The 17,468-nt window shown below is 38.1% G+C and overlaps 1 long non-coding RNA gene across 2 annotated transcripts in view; it reads left to right on the top strand.

Annotated features, from left to right (window-relative positions):
• LOC106491082 (uncharacterized) overlaps positions 1-17,220 on the top strand; it is a 29,303-nt gene extending 12,083 nt beyond the window's left edge. Inside the window, exons 2-3 of one of the 2 annotated variants that reach the window (XR_001293724.1) lie at positions 6,336-6,410; positions 17,199-17,220. This is a non-coding gene — a long non-coding RNA (uncharacterized lncRNA). Of the gene's footprint in view, positions 1-6,335; positions 6,411-6,607; positions 6,648-17,198 lie in introns of those variants that run through there. The other variant, XR_001293723.1, reaches the window with a different exon arrangement.
• Positions 17,221-17,468: the final 248 nt, after the last annotated feature.

Raw genomic sequence — 17,468 nt, 5'->3', positions numbered from 1 at the left:
GAGAAAATCTTGGCTGATCACCAACCAAAAAATCTCCTTGACCACACTGCTTATAATACTCCTAGAATTATGAACAACTGATTATAATACAGTATCTGGATGCAAACTATCTGATTTCTCTATTCTGTCAGGAAACAACTGTTCCTAGGAGAAAAAGAACAGGTTGGAAGACATTCTTTTTTCATTATGTCTTAAGACATGATGTTTCATACTTTCAAATATATTTGAAGCCACATGTTGAAAGAATTTACAACTGCTTTGGTATGCAGGCCCCACTCCATTTCAGCCTCTCTTCTTTTATTTCATTTTTAAAATTTTGTTTTGGTTAGTTTGGAAATAATTTGGACATATACAAAAAGTTTAGTAAATCAGTTCTGATGTGTAGAAGGAGAATTAAGTGTGGACATAGCATATTTTTGTCTGTCATACTTTTGCTAGAAACTATGGTGTCTGTTGGGGCAGCTGCTATTTCAATAGGCTGCATAGCTTACATGTGGCAATGGTTTCTTCTCATAATTAAGAACACATTTATGAATAAAACCCAGGGAAGGAAGGAAAGAATGTTAGGAGTGATAAAATTAATGACTTTTCAACAGAAAGTCTTTGAAGGGTATGCAATATAGGTAATTCTTCGTTTCAGAAAGGAAATTTAAAACTTCAGTTTGGTTCTGATATGTGTGTTTGTTTTCTTTAATACTGAGACTGTGGATTTGGTTACAGTGTCAAACTGCTTGCTAGGGGCCAGTTTGGGAACTGGTTCAGTACTTATGTAGGGAGCTATCTAGTGGAGGTAATAGAGATTGTATGAGTAAAATTACAAGAACAAAAAGAGAAAAGATGAAAGAGCTTCAAGTTTTAAGCTTATTTAATACTTATATTTGTCTTATTTAATACTTACATTTGTCTAGAAGCACTGAGTAGCTAATAGCTTATAAATGTATACTTAATTTAAACTTATACTTGATTTAAATCCATATTGTTCCCTTTGGCCAGGAAGAGTGAGGTGTGTCATCTGTGTGCTCTCATCTACAAGCTCTTCAGAAGGCTTTTCTTGTCACGTCTTTCCATTTTCTTGGTAGACACTGAGAAATCCAATGTAAAATTAGTTCATCCTGAGGCTGAATTAGCAATTTGTGAGGAGCCCTTTCATTGTGCGAGCACTTTTTGGGCAGGCATGGAAAAGCCATCAGTGAGCTGAGGAAGTTGTGTTGTCATAAGTCCACTGTGGAAGCAGATTTCAGAAGCAGAAGACTCCAGTTCCAAAAAGGAGATAGGCGGAATCTAGGTGCCTGAAAATTGGTACCTCTCTCCTTTTTGAGTGTATCCAGAATTGTCTCAGTTTTGGCAGAGCCAAGCAGCTGTGTACCTATTCTATACCTGAGTCTTTCGGGGATCCACAAACCAAGCAATTATCTGAGCGTGTAAGTGGAAAATTTGATCCTTAAAATATTATCAGGATAGAAATTATAGCAAAACTGCATAGACTATACTAAGGCAGGTTCTCTCTTCCTAAAAGCATGTTGTCTTTGCTGTGAAATAAGACTGACATCTTCTTTTACCCTTTCTGAGCCAATGAATCTCATGTGCTTTGCCTGAACAATCTAACAGCATCAAGGGAAAGGGTGGAGAGTTTTTGGCGCTCTCAACTCAACCTATGATTTAGTGTTAAAGTACTGTCTGTGGGGGATGTGGGTGTCAGTTCCCTCAGGCTGCAGAAGGTATTCAACTGGGTAGTCCAACAACCTGAAGGAGTGCAGTAATAAGTAAGTAGACTATCATATACAAGGGGGAAGGGAGTGGGGAAACACCTGCCACCTCATTTGCTCCATGTGTTTGAAAAGAGAAGAGTGAGTGCCACCTTTGAAAGAAAAGGATGAAGGAAAAGATCTTTCTGATAGTGCTGAAACTTTGCCCTTTGGGGTGTCTCTTTCTATAATTACCTGGCTGTAGCATTGGTGGGTACCCCTTTATTGTAGTGTAACCCAAGCCAACAAACACTCTCCTATCATCATGGCTGCATGAACACTGATGGCAGTAATTTTTTGCAGTCTGAGCTAACACATCCACATTCTGACAGCATAGTGAAGTGACCACTTTCAAATGGAAAAGGCAGTGAAATATTCATGGAAAAGCGACTTTTTTTGTTCCCTGATTCAAATTAATATTTAGAGCATCGATATGTACATAATTACACAAATGCTTATTTGGGTATTTTGCTGTCATTACTGATCATATTTCAATAAGTGACAGAATAGTCAACATTGCCACTTGTGCACTCTGTGATCCTGTCAAAACAATGCTGGTGCTTCTCCTCTCAGGTGTAATTTCGTTAGCTTCAAATTCAAACTCTTACACAGATGTGCAAGGAATTAGGGCCTTTATTTTCAAAACATCCTTGGGAATGTAACAGAAGAAGCCTGTTGCCTGCATTCCCACATCACCGTGGGAAGCTGGGATCTGGTCTGTGAGCTCAGTTAATGAGCTGATAGCTTATATTTACAAGCTTTACTACTGCAGGGCCAGGAACCATTCTGAATCCTGACATTTTATTTTGATGGCCTGATGTAAATGACCATTGTACGAACTGGAACAGGCTGCCTAGAGGGGTTGAAGAGTCTCCATCCCTGGAAATATTCAAAACCTGACTGCACGTGGCCCTGAGCAACCTAACCTGCTCTAGCTGAATCTGCTTAGATGATGTCCACAGGTCCCTTCCAACCTTAACAATTCCGTGATTCTATGATCTATTCTGTGTTGTAAAGCTGATGTTCAATCTAATTCCTCTTGACTTTTTTCTGGTATTCTTTTTTTTTGTTCTCCATTGTGAAACTTCCTTTTCGATGTATATGTGGATTATGCTCAGATGTAAAACACCTCATAAAACCCTTAGGATGATATTCACCTCCCGTAACCTTAGAAGTCCATAGCAGAGGCATCCACTGCAGACCTGGTCACCGTAGATGCTCCTTATAGTACATCAAGAGATTTTTAGGATAATGTTCACTGGCCTATTTTTGTTTATTTTAAGATAAGATGAATCATCCTGTGATGTGTATGCTTATCAGCTATAAAGGGAGCCCAAAGTGACCAGTTCAGATAATCCAAACTATTAGTATGTTTTGGGTTATTTTGTCCAGTTTTTTACAGTGTCTTTTTACAGAGTTTAAATTATCATTTCTGCTCACCTTTAGTGGCTGACTTTCATTTACTGAAAAAGCAAGGTGTATGCAATATATAGCCGTTTTTGTTATTAGAAGAATGAAATAACATTGTGTTATTTTTTAGTAACTTCTCATCTGTTGAGGCTTCAACATCCAGAGCCTTTCTAAGATCTCCTTTATTTTTTTATAGGCATTCTTTTTTCATGTAAAAACTGGGCTGGAGTAACACTTGTTTTCTAACTTTGAAATATAAAACAACTTATGTTATAGCATTGGAATACACTGGATACATTTATTGGCTGTTTGTAGTGCTAGATTAGGCATAAACTTCACAGAGCATTGCCATTATGAATTCTAAACTCAATTTACTTCATTTTTATCCAATCTGTATAAATAAAACGTATACTGCAAGCAATATCTACAACAAGTTATCTATAAAAAATGCTCTGTTACTTTGGTTCAGTGATCTCAGGAAAACTATCACTTCAGTGTTTTGATAAAAAATTTGATGAAAATGACAACTTTATACAACTCAAAGCAACTGCGATATGGTCAACTGCAAAATTAATTTTGGGAAGTTGTCACTGTTTGGTTACAGAGTCCTTGCACTCTATGCTGTCCTGTCCAGGCAGAATACACAGTCTCTGTTGAAAGATAATTTCTTGCAAATGTCCAGTACCCATTCTGCAGCCTGTTAGCCTGGGAGCTCCGTTTGGTCTGTTTGTGGATCAGGACTTTCTGGTCAAAGGTAAGAGTAAATAGCTGAGATCAGTCAGCAGATCCCAGGAATATCATGCCTATGATCATGTGATATTTGAATAGGCTCTGTTAGCACAGAAGAAGATGAAGACAGTTTTCCTACTTTAGTATTTTCCAGGCAGTTATGGCCAGCTCTGTATCAGCTTTTCATTGAAGCTGTATATCAACACAGTACTATCTTGTGAAGCCTACTGTGGTCTCTGGGACATCCCATGAGGAAAATACATTGTAGGGTAACACAGGAATGAAACAGTAGTAATTTAGGGGCTTCCTTAAAAGTTGCATTAGCTTTGAATAGCTTTTAGACCCTTTGGTAGAACTGTTAAAAAGAAATATAGTTTTCTGTTATATTCTATGATACCAGTCAAACCCATCATGAGGATTTTTTTTTCTTTTGCTTTGTCTATTAAATTCAACACGCCTTCAGAAAAGGACATGAGCTCAGCAGCCACTGTTTCCAGGAATAATCTCTAAATTGTTAAGTTTGAAAAGAAGAGAGCTCTACCAAAATTGCAAAGTGATCAAATCCAGCAGCAGCTTTCCACTGAGGAAAAGGTGATGGAAAATGTCTGTCAGCATTTAAACGTAGGCAGTCTTCTGCTGACCTCTTAACCCTGTTCATTACAGCTGAATGGCTTGATAATATGACAGTCCTTCACAATAACTAGCTTGGCCTCTTTTATTTTGTTTTAGAGAGATGAATTTATATAACAGCCTTAGGGCTGTTATATAATGCTTCAGGAAGTTCCAAAGAAACTTCATTACTTTCCTTTTAGGGAAGACTGTTGTATATTTTGGATAACTTAAATGTCCAACTTAAATGTACTTGCACTGTCTTTTTATTTGGGGGGAAGGAGAATGAAAGGCTTTTCCAATGTGCATCTGGAATTGCCTCTTAACTAGAAATACTTCCAAATAATGTTAAGCCAAGTAAATACCCACTGGAAAAAAAAATATTTTACTGCATTACTATTCCTGGTGGATATTTTCATTGGTTTTATTTATTCCAGTTCTAGTCACATCACTTGCATGGATGAGATTGCATAATTACCATTGATTTCTACACAGAACGTTTTTGTATAAAACAGTGTGATGTAACCCTTTGAACACCAGCATTTTCCATCTTGCCAGTGAGCATCAGGCCATGGGTGGTGGTTCCTCTGGTTTGCCTGTAATTTCTGGGGACAGAGGTAGTATTTCCAGTGGAGGGTAATGGTGCTTAAAATTTGATTTAAGTTTCCCTTGATCTGCTTCAACACTGTGTGAATGGTGATAGCAGATGCTTACTATAACCTGATTTAGTTCCTTCTTACTTTAAACTCTGTGGAAGATCAGTCATGTCTCCGTACATGCTATTAATTTCTCTCCTTTTTCCTTGTTGTCTTCTGAAGAATCCATAGAAACATAAGTACTTACGGAGAAAAATGATCTTGTGCTAGAGCTGTCAAGCAGAAAGGAGATGAGACTTTTCTCCATGACCTTCCTTGTGATGGGACATTACGGACTTTCACTGAGTGCATGTGTCTGAAACATGCAGAGAGAGGAAGTGTTTTAAATACTAACTTCAAACTGTTCCACCTCACCCAGATGGGACCCAAGTGTCCCATCTGTTTTTCCTATTTGTTTTCTTGGCTCCATCTTTTACTTTGAACTTTTCTTTTTCTCCATTGCCACTGTATATTTATGCAGCTGCCATTATAATTTCATTTGCCACAGCCATAGTGCTACTGCTGTAGAACTCTTCTTCAACCACTTCTCCATTTATCTCGGATATTGCAGCTAACTTCAGAGGAACAAAAGAAAACCAACTGGTTTTGGATAGTGGTCCTACACACCATCTTACACACTGATCACTTTGTATCCCAGTAATATCTACTGCTATGTGTATTTGAGTAGTCACATCACACTTGCATGAAAGTGCCTTCATGTTCTTCTGCTGAGGTTTGGACTTGCTTCCAAATGGATCCTTCCTTATGCAAAAAGCCATTCCTCTGTAAATCTTATTGGGTGAAATATCTAACCTGTACCTCTGCAAGAGTTTCACCTCTGTTGGAAATAGAGCTCTCTTTGTACCTTCTGATCTCTCCGTTTTCATGCTACCATATTTGTTATTTAATTTTGTAATGGAAGAATTTACTTCTGAAAAGAAAATTCTTTTTAAGATAGGTTTCTTATGAAAACCATACATATGAAAATTTGTTCAATTAAACGGTCATTGAAGTAATGCTATTTGTAGAATCTGACTAGTATATAACTCAATATTTTTTCAAGTCCTGTTAAATGATAACGATAATTCTATTGAATAAATTCAGTGGTTCACCTGATGATATGACTTAACATGCAAGGTTAGTATGCCATGTAAAAAATAGCTTTTATGTTTGTAAATGATGTTTTTCCTCCCTACTTCTTTCTTAGCCACATGCATGTACAACATATGTACCTGAACTTCAAGACGGACAATGAAGTCAAACGCATACAGTTTTCCTAAAGGTAGGAAGCTTAATATTTTGTGGAGGAGGGTAGGGTATGGGGGGGGGGACGAAGAGGAACAAAACGCACTATGTATGATTCTTCACAGGGTACACCTTTATAGGGTGAAAAACATCTGCTTTTGCAATGTTCTACATCCTCAGTGTTTGAAAACATATCATAAAATGGCAATTACCTTTGCCCAAATTCTGCTTCAGGTACAGAGGAGCACAGTCATTGATGGGAGCAGGGTTCCTGTGCATGAAAACAAAGTATCTCTATTGATCTAAAATATCAGTTTAGGACAGTTCAAATTCCACTGCCTGAAAATCAATAGGAAATGGAAGATGAAATCCCAGCCTGACATGCTGGACTCTGAGGTGTTGAACTGGAGAATGGGAAGAGCCTGATTACTATCTGAAGGTGACTTATGTGGAAAGAACTGGGTGCCTCAGAAGAGAAACCATGGATTAACAGTGCAGCTGACTATGTAATATTTTCACTGCTTTCTTGATGGTGAATGGTCAAAGTATAGCAATAAGAGGACTGAACTTCTTTATCACAAAGGATGATGGCCTTTGTGAGAAGATACTTCCTAAACTTTGTCTTCTGTATAGAAAAGCATGTCCTTTTATTTCTAGGAATAATATTTGTGTTCTCTCATCATTCAGAAAACTCTCAAGTGAGAGTTTGGGCCTTCTGCAGCTTTGGTGGAGGAAGGCTGCTTAATTAGTGCTGAATAAGCTTAACACTTACGCTTTCTGTGAGGGGAAAAAAAAAAAAAAAGTAAAATTGTCGGCTATATAGATTGATAAGTGAGGAGGCATTCCAAATACTTTCATAGATTATCCACTGTATTAATTTGAGGACAGATATTGAATATATATTTGGTGGAAAGAATTAAATTGTGACAGCTCAAACAATACTATTTTTCCCATGGTATTTGAAACCTCTTGTTTCATTCCTTCTTTGTTTAGCTTCTGTAGGTTTGTTGATTGTCAGATTGCAATGGGAAGATGAATTACAGATCCTAGTGGTAATCAGATGTTTTCATGTATACATCTGCTACAGACAAACTTTGAAACAGAAACAATATAGGATTAAAATGTGTATTCACTTCACAGCGGCTAATAATGTGTCTACATCTTGATTTCATTTCTTTTAGAAAACCTTGGGTTTTAGAGACCTTTACTGTGTGGAGTGTATTTTTCACGCCAGTCAGTTCATAATAGCCTACCCATGGGCCAGTTTCAAACAGAGGGACTGTAGGAGAGAGCTGACAAACAGCCTGAATCTGCAAATTTCTTAGAAACAGGCAGGGATGGAGATTCTATTAGAGCCCCGCAATCGAGGGAGACTGCAGTCTTACTGTCCCCATAAGAGTGGGTAATGCAGGTGCCGTAAAACCATGGGAAAGTCTTCACGCAGAATTTGCACTTCATCAGCACCAGAGAAGTCACATGGAGTGAATGGAAACCATAAATAAAGAGCAGCACAAATCAAAAAGAGGTGTGTTTCCGGATAACTACTTGTTTTAATTGTCTGGGTGATTCCTTTAAGCTAGACACATCTTATAGTTAAGCAGCTGGTCAGTGACTTTGCTTTCTCAGAAAACAGATGTTTTTGCATAGCACAAAAGCAGCTGAAGCAAGGCCATGGGTTTGGAAGCAGTGCATTCTACATGACTTGTAAAGAATCCAGGGCCCCATCCTGCAGCCCTCAATCATCTGATAAACCCTCCACTTTGGAACAGTTCCCCACAGATCATGGGCTAGTCACATCAGTCAAGGGTTGCCCTCAGAGTTAGCAGAATTTCAGCGAATTGGTACTATGTCTTATCCTTAGGGAGTAAGGTTTGATTTGTTTGATAGTTTCTTGTAAGATTTTTCTGCATACTCCAGCTGAAACTCTCACTGTTTGCAGTGCTTTAAAAAGAAATTGCATCTCAGTCCTTCTTCATATTGTAACTTTACAGTTGGAGCGATTTTTTCTTTTTTTTTTTTTTTTCATTTTGCCTTTGGTGTTTTATTTCTCTTGCAATATTTTCTGCATATTTGTTATTTTGATGGTGGACCTGGTGTATTGAAGGGCAGAAGCATTTTGCTTTCCATTTGCCACAAAAATCTGTTTCCAGAATTTGAGGGGTTTTAAAAATATTTCTTTGAAAATCTAAAACCATGAAAATGTTCCGATAAATTTTAAACATTACGGTGGGAAGAATTTCCTGCCCCTTTTCATCTGAAATATCATAGCGCTCAGTTAACCATGATGAATTAAAGTTGCAAATGACAAAAACACGGATAAAAGTAGAAACAAATCAAGGTTGATTTATTTTCTTTGCTCAAGGTGAGAGAGATGCAAAATCATTACGCAGTCGCAGACAAAGCAAAGATATCAGGTCCTTTCAGTTTTCATAATCAGCAGTGCTGTTCATCTGATAGGCAGAGAGGGAAGTTGGAAGATGTTTCTTTAACCTGAAGTACCTTTCTAAGAATAAATCCTCTGGGAGGATGCAGTACTGTTCTCTAGGGTAATACCATCCTCAGAGAACTGAATTGACTTAACACCCTTCAGTCATTCTGGAGAACTGTATCAGACAACAGGACTGCGCCAAAACCAACAGAGTCCGCAGTCTGGCTTGAGGAGCAGAGTGTGTGGCATCCAAAATCAATATGTAAGCTAAGCATAAAAGGAGTGGGTTAGACCTGGAGTAAACAGATGTTCAAAAAGGAAGGATTAGGTGGGAGATTTAGAGACTATGGTGTTACTTAGAAATGAGACCTTGCTTTGGGAGTTAACTGCAGCTGGAGATAAGCTATTCTGAAAGGTCATAGGGTTTTCCGAAGTATGCATTTCTAGCCTTAAAGATGTGGGAGCTGGAGAAAAAATTGGAAGAATATTATTGAGGTATACCTGTCATTTTTAAAAATGATGAAGTGGAAGCAGAAAAGAATGGCTAACAGGAAAAAACAGGGATTTGGAAGGCATAGAATAAAAGAGACAAAATTTTTGAGAATTTTGAATAATCAAGCAAAGACTTTCAGTTTGTGTTACATGTACATGATACTAGGAAGTTAAAGGATTTTTAGCACCAGAGATGCTACAATTCAAACGTGTTAATAAAGTGTTGCACAGCTGCACTCTTGAAGAGCTCTTGCCACTCTTAATTGCATTTCTATATTATGCCAAAGCTACTTCATTTCTCTTTTCATTGTAAGTGAATACTGAGAAATACAAATCTCCTCCTGCCAATTTCATTTAGTAAAGCCACATTCCTGGTGCTGGCTTCAGAATTCACTCCTCTCTGATAAGCTGGCTGTGGGGTCTCAGACACTGTGTGCACAATATGTTCTGCAGCATAAAAGACTGTGAAGGGTCTTCTGTCATATACAAAAATATGCAATTATAGTTTCATGCATATAAAAGCTGAGTCGTGTAAAGATATCCAACAGCTCATCAGTGATCAGGTCATATCTTGTGTGGGTAATACAGTCTACGTTGGCATCTGTTTCCCCACAGTCAGCTTTCTCTTCCCAAAACTCTGATTCCTCCCCTTCTGATTTTGTGGGGGTTATCTGAGAGGGCAGGTTGTCTGAGGACACGGTTTCAAGTAGAGATGTTTTTGAAAGCATGTGAATGATCTGTTAGTAATGGTAGTTAAAAGTCTGAGTGGATTGTTGTACAGTCACCTGTGGATGACTGAAGGACTGGGAAAATTTATTTCAGTAGAGATTTCTCATGCCCAAGAACAGTGTGCTTGGTTGGACAATGTCAGCGCAGTGAAATGAATCTCAACCCCTTCCTACAGTAAAAGGTTTATAGTGTAACAAGTATCACAAACTTAGTGCTAATACATAACATTGAAACTACCTGTCTTCTAACAGCCTCAGATGTCTGTGCAGAGACTACCTTTTCGTGTGTTGCTATGCAAGAACATGGCTGATGAACTTACACCCAAAACTTGCTTTTTTTTTCCCCCAGCCAGATGACACTGATGAGCAAGACCCAATTATCTGCATATTCTGAGACTGATGCCCAGAGTGTGTGGGGGGATAGAGATTTTTGGTAATTGTTCTCTGCAGTAATTGACAAAAAAGCATTATTTAAGCCTTTTGGGGAAAGCTAGAAAATACATAGCCTTTGGAGGTAAGTCCTGGGGGTCATGTGCTTAGAATACATTTTCCTGATGCTATGCTGAGACTCAAAAATAGCTAAGACTTGCATAATTGCTGCGGCAAACACATCCGTGGTCTTGATGCGTTGTACTGTGTAACTGAGCACCAGTAACTGAGTCAGGTGCATGAACAGGCATGTCATACTGGCTGATGCTAGCTGATGTGAGAGCAAGAAGTGATTTTTAACTCCTTTAGTACAGTGCACTAAATCTGCACCTTATTATAGCTTTATATCCCATTTGAAGGTCTCAAGGCTGTTTCAAAGAAAAGGCAAATATTCTGCAGCTGGCAAGCAGGAGGGCAGCAAACAGAAACAGGTATGCAATTTTGCTGAAGTTACACAGGGGCAGGATCAGAAGTAAAAACCTTTTGCCTGGCTCCCCTGCCATCAGAGGAGATCAGCGGGGGTGTCAAATGACTTCTTGCACACAGCAAGTGGAGGGAATGTAGAAAGTGTGGTCAGTATAATTCAGTGGGATTCCTATCAGCTGATAGACTGCAGATTCACTCCTGACACAGTAGTAGCCCCCAAAAAGGAAATGTGATGTTAGCCTGTTAGTAGTGAGTGAATGTTATAAATATTAGTGAATATTATAGTTATATATTATGGATTATATATAGCTAGTGAATATTATAAATATATGAATCTTTCTCACTGTCTTATTCTCACTGAAAATTTGACACACTAAAACCCTTTTATTGCAAAGTTGAAATTTTGGTAGCAATATCAACTTGACTGCATTAAAGAGGAAAGCATAGAACAATGTGGAAAGAATATCACCATACTTAAGAATTTGATCAATAATTGTAAGGAAAGTCCTTTTAAAGTCTTCTAACATTAGAAAGCACAGGCCAATTGTGGAGTTTTGGTGTTTACCAGATATGTATGTGAGATTCAGTATAATATCTCCAACGACAGTATTATACATCTCAAATAATAAACCACAGCTTCTATGACATGTAATTATTTCTCCCAGCAATATAGTAACATAGTTCAATACAGAACAAAGCTGTTTTCTTACATTTAAGTATTCTGTGCTGCAGCCTGCATAGTAAAGGTGTGGCTGTTAGACAAATGTAGTTAATATTGGAGGAAAGCTTCTAAAGATGAAAGTAAGATGTTATGCCAAAAGAAAGAGAATGAATCACATAGAGAGTAAACTGATTTACAGGGAAATCATTTGCTAGAGGTTAATGCTACATGATAGCTCAAAGAAGAGGGAGCTAGGTAGAAAATCTTGAAAAACAAAATTGGCCAAATCTCTAAATAGGGTACATTATGTTACCTGTATTGAAACGATATTAACAGGAGATCTGTCTCATGGTGTTTTAAAGCATTTCACAAAGAAAGGGATCATTATCGGTAGGAAAAAAACATGCTCCTAATTGAGGAAATCAAGCAAGCTCTGGCTGGCAGTAATACAGTGGAATTACTGTAAGGAAAGTAGTAAAGTGCATAGAATATTGGCAATTACATTTTAAAGTCAGGGAAGGAAATTGATAAATATGTATTATGAGGAAAAACAGGGCAGAGTTAAGCACTTCCACCCCAAAGAGATTTACGTGTGCTTTTGGTATTAAAAAAAAAAAAAAATCCATTCAAAACAAAGGTAGAAAAGGGATTTATTGGAAATCATTTAAAAGACAGAAAATGTCTAAAATCCTAAGGAACTTGCAAAATAATTTTGGAAGACCTCATTTCACCTTGGGAAAAGAAGGACATGTGGTTAAAATATTTAAATTCAGATGAAGCAACAAACCCAGATGATCTACTTTGTGAATTCCATAATAAGTGGATAAGTGATCTGTTAGGTTATGTGGCAAAATAATTTAAAATGTTTCTAAGAGAATGACATTTCCCAGACAGTTTAAGAGAAGCAGAAGAAAAATACAGCTGAAAAACACTCTGATTTTACTACATTGCTATAAATCTGAAGGAGTCGCTTTCAACACTAAAGACAGGAATCCATCTGTACCTGAACTGGTTACCCTAGACTCACCTTAGAGTCAGTGGAGGGAAGTGAGATCTCCAGGACATGGTCCTCTTCATTCCAAAGCAGATGTGTGTGTTTGGTCAGATAAATAGCATCCTGAAAGTGCCTGTTTTTCTCCATTGACTAGAAAGGGAGTTTAGAGTGACAAGATTAGATATAAACTTCTATACTGTAGATGTTTAAAATTAGATGAGATGAATCCCACCCTAGGTACCAATAATTCCCTTTGATATGGTGTGATTGGGCTCAGTGAAAGGAGTTTCAGAGTTAGACTTCAGATTTTTGATGCACAAGACTGCTAGGTTCCCTGCATCCAAAACTGGAAATACTGATTTGAGACTTATTCCACAATGCTTGTTCAGAGCACAGGTGTACATGTGTGCAAACATATACACAAAAAAAGTGGGAAGATATAGCATATACAGAGCGGCAGTTCTCTAACAGGGCCTACACATACACTCCCCCCCCCCACACACACACACAGATGTACCCTTAACTCTGCCTTTGATGGAGGTGCTAGATTCTCCTGAGTAAGCTGGTCATGATCAAAAATTGTCTTGCTTACTTCAAGTAAGTTGTAAGATAGCATTAAGAATTCCCTCAGTTTGTTACACTGCTTCATTTGTGTCTGTGATGTTGGAAGCAAGGAGAAAAGACCCCTCAGTAAATGTGGTGTTACTACCCACCACTCAGATGGCAGCTGTACCTAGGGGCTTACAAAGATTAACCAAAGAGGCCATCTGTGTCTGAACAGCTCACTGTCCAAATGCATGAAGTAACACAGCCCAGTTCAGTGCAGTGCTCTCTATAAGCTTATTAAAACTCTGTATACTAACCTTAATTTTTTTTATCTGACTGTATTTCAATGGGGACATGCTTTTTTCACACCAAACCTGGCCTGGCATTGGGTATGTTGGTAATTTTTTTTTACTGAATTCTCCCTAAAGCTCTCTGGAAATGACATTCTTGCAAAAGGCAAGATGACAAGATTTACAAATGCATGAGATCCTTCTCTTAATAAAAATAACAAAAGTCTGTGACTGAGCAGACCAATGTGGTGGATTGACAGCTCACCATCTGCTTTCATTTCCTCTTCAATCTTCATTCGCCTACTATTGATACCACTATGTTTTAAACAAAAATGCCAGAGGAACAGGTTTATATTAAGAGATAATTATTTACATGTTCAGTATCACCTATCAGATCTGTTTTACCACATACTGGAACTGATTTAAGACCGAACCCTCTATACCCCTTTATCTCAGCAGACCTCCATGCCTGCACCCTGTTACAGTACTGCCATGGACCACCCATGGAGAGCAACCTGCAGGAGAAAAGCTGCACCCTTGATAGTGTGCTTCCTAGCAAAATGACTTAGATGTTGTATTGTGGCACTTGACTTTTTAGCGCTGCTGCTATAACAAAGATCACCCACACACACAGATGGTGATTTGAACTGTGAATTGTGGCTGTGTGGTTCACACAGCCCACTATAAAAGCAATGCTGCTTTAGGTTGCAGTGCTCTAAGACTTCTGATACCCCAGAGAGCAGAAAGCAGATCATGGTGGAAAATTTCTATGTCGTTTCTGACTCCTACTTGTTTGAGAGAGGACAGTGGGGCACTATGTGGTCCAGGTGAGGATATCTGCAGTCCTTTTTCATACCCACATGTGCATGAAAGTAAGTACCATCTTCATAACAGCTTTGGTTTGGTATAGTAAGTGGATGATTAGGAGAACACAGGGACATTTTATAGCTTCTACCTGTTCATGCCTGTAACCCTACTTCCTTTCCTAAGATACATAGAACAAACTGTAAGTCTGCTCAGTACTTCCAACCAAAATGAAGCAGCAATAATCAGTGTTTGAATATGTATGCTGTAATTTAACTGGGCTGCATTGTAGGTCTCAAGATATTAGGAATTAACTGCTTGAACCTCAGCACTGGGGGAAGGAAAACAAGCCCGCTGTGGATTAAATACAGTAGCCAATAAAAATCGTATTTTATGAAAATACTACAATTACAAACGAAAGCCAGCCTTTCCAGGTAGCTTTCCCTGTGTTTAGCTGTGTTTTACAAATGTTTAGACAGCCTAATCTAACCACATTTCAGAACTGCTGTTTTCAGTGAGACCCTTATGAACTGTGCTGTTAAACTTGGTTAGCATTCTTGGCCCAGGTTAGCAATGGAAAATATTTCTTATCTGATTTGGCTGTATTTATAAGTTAACGAAATTTTAGATGTATTCTGTCTTTCAAAACTTATATTTCTTGATGTACAAAAAATAATTGCATTGGTAAAGTATCAGAAAAATTGCCCACGAACATTTATGTGATTGTCTTTGATGCTACTCTGCAACTCTTTTGTAAGCATTTTATGTATAAATGGCAATGTATTTTACATATAGAATCTAGATTTATATAACTAGGCTTTTTGCGGTATTATAAATAGATACAAATGTTGCAGGATGTAGTCACAGCTCTGCCATTCAACCATGAAGCCAGAACTTGACAGATCAGCAACAGGGCATAGGAGCTATGTTTATATTTCTATGCAATGTGGTTAATAACATTGCTGTTTCTATCCATCCTTTAGAAGAGTGAGGGAGGAAAAATGATCCCATATAAAGTCAGAAGCTCAATTTTTTTGGCATACTGGTACTAGTGATGTCTCAATCAGAATTCTCTGGAAGGACCAAGGAAAATAAATTGTCCAGGAAGTACATGTGTTCTTTATTAGAAGGACATTGTTGATATACACAAACTGCAGATTACTTCGTTTAAAATCATATATGTCACCCCAGAAAATGGTACTTAAGGCTTAAATGAAGCTGATATGACAGTGAGGACCTCATGGGACAGTTCCATAGTGATAATGAAATGTATGCCATAAGATTATAAAGGCCTTATTTGAACAGGACTATTCACCTTCTACAGACTTCTTTTCTTCATCTCTTGTTCTCATTCCTCTTTTTTTACTGTATATTAGAGTTCCTCAGCCACTTCTTACCCACAGCCCATGCAGCAACAGAAGATTTTGGACCATCTTTCATATCCAGTATTTGAGAACATGTTGAATGCACAGAGCTAACTCGAAGGTGGAAGAAAAAATGGCCTTTTTCACTTTATAAACATTTTGGCTGGACACTGAGAAGCAGTGACTCTGAGTATATTTGAGAGAGAAAGAATTCTTGTAAGGATTTTAAAGTGATTTTAGAGAAGTATAAATATTTCTGAGTAAAATCAATTTCAGCAGTGTTTTGAAAGAATGTACTAATTTCAGAGCATACAGCTCAGGTCATATCACTTCTTTTCATATTTAAATGTCTGTTTTATTCAAAGATCCTGATGATGCTAAACAAAAAGTAGTATTTCATCACACAATGTATTGACAAATGGTGACTGTTCAGTTTGAGAACAAGGTAACTCTGCCCTAATAATTGTAACCTAAAGGTTATTTCTTGATAAGACTTCAAATGAGAGTTGTTAACATTGTTGCTATAACTGTGGGCTCATCACCTTCCTTACACCTCCCTACACCTCCCTTTTAATGTATAAATTTAAGAACAGGCTCTCAGATTTTCTGGATCAGAAAGATCCTAAATATTCCAAAATGCTTGTGCTTTTACTGATTGCTAGATGTCATTTTCTTATGTTTCATGATAAACATCAATCCCTCACCCTCTGCATTAATGGCAAAGTCTGGATTGGAAAGGGGATCTTTCTATTGACTTCAGCAGGAACATAGTTTCACCTGGGCTGGTCATTCCTTTTAAATCTTGTTTGCAATTCTGAAAATTTAAGTTGCCAGGATAAAGCCCTCCTTTTCCAAAAATACTACCATAGAACAACAATAATAGGACTGTAATTAAGATACTAACTGTTCTCCATATGAGTTTGTCTTGAATATTGCCTGCTTTTCCAGCCTTGGGGATCTTCTGGTGAGACTGTAATGTCGGACTTATAGCATGTCTTTTGGGAAGCGAAGTAGACACCCTGGCCCACTATGAGTCTTGATGAATCTACATCCTGTCGGGATCTTCTCATCCTCTTTCTGCTTTATCTCCTCTTTTGCTATGTTCCGTTTCCTGTTTTGCTGAATCCCCTCTATCATATTCAGAACAATAATGGATCAGGTGATATGCATGCTGAAGAAATAGTCTTAACATGGAGTCCAGTGTGGCAGAAAGATTCACAAGTAATTATCGATTGAAATGCTTTTGCTGTATTTGCTTTGATCTCTCAGTATGGCAGAAGACAACCAAAAACAGGACTGTCAGTGTTGCTCAGATCGTAGGCCATAGAGAAGAAGATGCAGATCTGCACAAAACATTTTTAATAGCATACATTTTCTAAGCCTCAGCTAATCTCTTGGACTACTTGTGTACTGCTGGATAAAGGACAGAAAAGGTCTCTTGCTGAGGCCAAGAGACTTACATCCACACTGCTTCAGACCAGCCTTTCAGGCTAGAATTTAAGAGCAGATCTGCTGAATCCAGGCTACGTAGCATTTGGATAGGCATCTCTTCTAAGCTCCGTGTGATGTTCCTGTGACTTTGTAATAATTATCCCTTTTTAATGACTTTTTAAACATCATTATTGTTAATGACTTAATTATTATATGATGGTTATCCTTTTAGCATGAAGCCAAGGATGTATGCAGCATGCTTTGGGGCATGGCAGGAGGACACCTGTGCATGTCTGAAGGTGCAAAGCTGGCTTGAAGACTATCAAAGAGCTCTGGGTGAGGGAAATCAGTGAATCCCCTTGCTACAGTTGTGTTCATTGATAAAGAGACTTCTGGAATGAGCTATCACCAGAACCATGCCTGGGTATTGTCTTGGAGTGAGCTAATTGCAGTGGTCCTAAGCAGGGCCAGGAAAGAAAGTCCTCCCTTGAATCATGCACTA

The sequence above is a fragment of the Apteryx mantelli genome, chromosome 1, assembly GCF_036417845.1.
Source record: "Apteryx mantelli isolate bAptMan1 chromosome 1, bAptMan1.hap1, whole genome shotgun sequence".
Lineage (NCBI taxonomy): Eukaryota > Metazoa > Chordata > Aves > Apterygiformes > Apterygidae > Apteryx > Apteryx mantelli.
The sequence above is the reverse complement of the archived record's forward strand: the minus strand, read 5'-3'. Positions and strand labels throughout refer to the sequence as shown.